A 4,030-nucleotide genomic window follows, 5' to 3' on the forward strand; every position below is an offset into this window, starting at 1 on the left:
CTGAGACAATGTGGGAGCTGGTAGGAAGTCAGAGGCCACATTCATTTCACTTTCAAAGTCTCATTATGTTCCTGAAAACTTTGGAGTACAGTTCTAATAAGCCACGATTCTGGGAAACCATCCGGCTCTGACTCCTCCTCACTGTTCGAGTGGGAACCTCTGTGGTTCTTAACAGAGGGTGATGGGACTTGGAAGGTAATGACGTTTCCTGCAATTAAATCATGCCCACAGCAGTTGCTCGCGATTCTGTAGGAACAATTATAAGGAATCCCCTCTCATTTGGCACAATGAGATATGAACATTTTCTAACGGGCTAATTAGCGTAGTGATCATTTTTTTTTTTTAGCCAAAAATGTCAATGTGTAGGATTTAATTAGTTTGCCCAAGATTATAAGATAACTTCCTAGTTTAGTTAGTCTGTCAGCATTTTGCAGGATTTGGAAGGATGCCAGGAACTATCACCTACACACTTGTGTAAACTTTTAAGACTTCTAGAAAAATTACTAGGAGGAGCAGGGAAAGTTTCTAGAAATAAAATTTTCTAAGTTAGATGGGTGGAGTTGTGACCAAAGGAATATTTAGTCAGTGGAAAGTGTCAAAAATAGGCCTTTGCACCCCACTGTTCTTATTTCTACGTTTCAGGATTTGGGTAGTTCTGATGTTGCAATCTCCGATTTAGACTTCTTTGGTTTCTAGTAGCTACCTGATTCTACCTGGTTAAGCTACATGGGAATTTATTAGCAGGATCTTGGGTACTGCACAGAATGAAGGAGACTTTGAATACTCAACCATGTAAAGGAGGGCATCAGGGAAGTCTCGGGGATGTAGATAATAGAAACTAGTGGCCACTCTCTTCAGGATTCTGCTAGTGGAATGCATGTGTTGCAAATAGTTTCAGTTCTTTCGGCTTTTCAGGGAAAGAGAGTTGGGTTGGCTTCTCTTAGGTCAGGGAATGGGTTGAATAGTATCCCCTCAAAATTCATGTCTACCTGGAACCTGAGATTGTGCGACCTTATTTGGAATAAGTGTCTTTGCAGATGTAAATAAGGTAAGAATAGAGATGAGGCCATACTCAGTTAGGGTGGGCCCTGCTTCTGATGAGAGTGTCCTTATGTGAGGCAGGGAAGGAGGAGGCACAGAGACATGGAGAAGGAGGTGATGCGAAATGGAGGTCGAGATTGGAGTGATGTGTCTGCAAGTGAGGAACACCATGGATTGCCAGCACACACTGTAAGTTGGAGGAGATGCACGAGACAGTTTCTCCCTCAGAGACTCTGGAAAGAACCAACCCTGCTGACAGCTTGATTTTGGACTTAGATCCTCCTAAACTGTGAGAGAATAAGTTTTTCTTGTTTTAAGTCACCAAGTTTGTGGAATGGTAATCTATTTCAGTACCCCTAGGAAACTAATACAGGTCTTATGCCCATTCTTTGTCCAGGAGAGGTAGGCACCTTAACTGGCAGCCTCAGTGATGGTGTGCAATGGGCTAGAGGGACTCCCCAAAAGAAAATCCAGTGGATGTCATAAAAGAAAAGAGCATGGATTGGTGGGTGGAAACCACAGGAATGTCCATTACATATCATAAAGCATAAAAGGGCTTTCCCTGCCTTCCTATTTCCCTGGGACGGTGGGGGCTGGGGGACAAGGATAGGAAATGTGCTGTGTCTGGCACCGGCCTCAAGTGAAGCATGAAGCCCACCCTGAGATTTTGCCAAGTTACACGTAATGCTACAAGTCTTTGGGAGAAAAATTGGTGATGCTACGGGTGATAAAAGATACAGAAAGGCAATGTATCGGACAAAGGTCTCATTTATATGGTCAGCATATGATACGATCAGGAAGAACAATTCTGAAATGAATGGAAGTTTACTGCTGTATTAACTGAAAGAAGCTTGCACTAATGATGCCACCTCCTTCCTTGACTGGAACATTGTGACAAATGTGGGCAGAACATAAAAGAATAAATTCTAGCTTATGTGCAGAGAAATCACAATGGGCTAATGGAAATTGTCGATCTTGTTTGGGTGATTCTGTATTCCCTTCCCCTTAACATTTTAGGTATTTTGTAGCCAGAGAGATATCTTTGTGTTTATTTCCTTTGCAGCTCTAACAACAACAACAACAACTATTTATTGAGGGTTTCCTATGAGCCAAGAACCACGCTAAAAGTGTTCCACATGCATCATTTTACTTACTCCTCAAACAACTCAATATTGTTGATATTGTTGGTGGTTCTGAATTTTGAGTATGGAAACAGAGGTTTAGGCAGGTTATGTAACTTACCTAGGGTCATATAACTGGTAAGTAGTGGTGCCAGGACTCAAGCGCCAGTGTTAACCCCAGAGCCTAAATTCTTGAGTAATTTTGTAGCTATTATGTGTACCTTTACTATGAGTTTATATGTCATTTCAATAAAGAATTACCATCTTTTTCATTTTTGTCGTTGCTATAATCTTTCCTTCAAAAGCCTAGAGGGCTTACTCATGTGGCGTATTCCTTGGAAACTTTCAAATGTCAATGGAATGAACCAGAACTTTCTTTGTGCCATGAAGTGTACTGTCTGCTAAGCTAATCTCTTTCCTACAGGGGAATATGTATAATACAAACTGGTTTAGCCAGACTGAAAATCAATCATCAAAGCCACTGACGATGCTAAAAAAAAGAAAAAAAAAATCAAAAGCAGTTAGCATACAAATGAAAGTGATTCCCTATAACTCTATGTGGGGCAAATTTCCTGAACCACACCAATAAATCAAGGCTATGGAGGCTCAGTTATAAAGGAAGATAGATTGAACAATTTTCCTGTTCCAAATAAGCTGTTTTGTACTATGTATCTATCAGCTGGTTATTCAGGTCTAATTTAGGAATGTGCAAATAAACATGGCCAAGTACGTTTAAATAAACTTGCATTCAAAGTTGCCAAGTATTGCTCTGCATCAATACAACCAAATTATTCTGGACTCTTTAAAGTGCCTTTTGCATAACCGTAATTAGAAATTCTTTGCTATAAGAAAGTAGTCTGCAAGGACCCTCCTTCTTTCCTTTTTTTAAATTTTCCATTCTTTGAGATTAAATTTTTGTTGCTGTTTGTTAATAGAAGGCTTTTTGAATTCATAAGACCCCCTGTTGGAGCATACCCTCTCATTGTGTTGAGTGACTTCCCTGCTAGGATTTTAGACACAGATGAAGCCAGACAGATAAAGCTACTTCCAGTTTCCCTTAGCTCCAGAAGCTAGCTGACTGCAGGGCCTCGGGACTCTGTCAGGTACTGAGGTAATTTGTATCAGGACTTTGGGGCTGTAAATCAATAGGACGCTTTTCTTAACTGGCTCTAGATTCTTTCTTCTAATCCACTCAGAGTTGAACCAAAACACACAAGTGTCCTGGGAAGGCCAATAATGTGATGCTCTGGGCAGGAGAATTTGGGGGCATGGTTTCACGCTGGGAATATAAAATAATTGTTCCACGTGTGTTTAGAGCTGTGGGAATGTTGGAAGTGGAGGACCACTGGCAGTATCTCCAAACTTCTCCTCTGTTTTTCCAAGAGATCTAACCAAATGTGCTTGCCACACTCTGCATGGAATGGCGCCCTGGGTAAGAGCTAACAGCATGCGCTCTGGAATCCAACTGCCTGGCTTTCAATCTCATCTTTTTCATGCCCTGGTTTGTGAACTTGGGTAAGTTACTTAATTTCTATGTATCATAGTTACCTCATCCATAATATGGATATAATAATAGTATCTACCTTATAGGATTGTTTTGAAGCTTAAGTGGGATAATCCCTATAGAGCCATTAACATGAGTCCTGGCACACAGGGATCTTGCAAAAAATGTTATCTATTATTATTAGCCCAATAAAAGTCCTGGAGTTAGCGAATTTTATTGGTTTTACTTGCCTGGTACAATTCCCCTTCTTGCAAATTTACGTCTTGCTTTTCTGTTGGCGAATCATTCCTTGCCCCAGCTTAGTCTATGTTGGTTTGGGTGAATGACTCTTCCTCTCCCTTACCCCTAAGTCCAGAAGTAGCCT

Source organism: Equus quagga, chromosome 19 (assembly GCF_021613505.1).
Source record: "Equus quagga isolate Etosha38 chromosome 19, UCLA_HA_Equagga_1.0, whole genome shotgun sequence".
Taxonomy (NCBI): domain Eukaryota; kingdom Metazoa; phylum Chordata; class Mammalia; order Perissodactyla; family Equidae; genus Equus; species Equus quagga.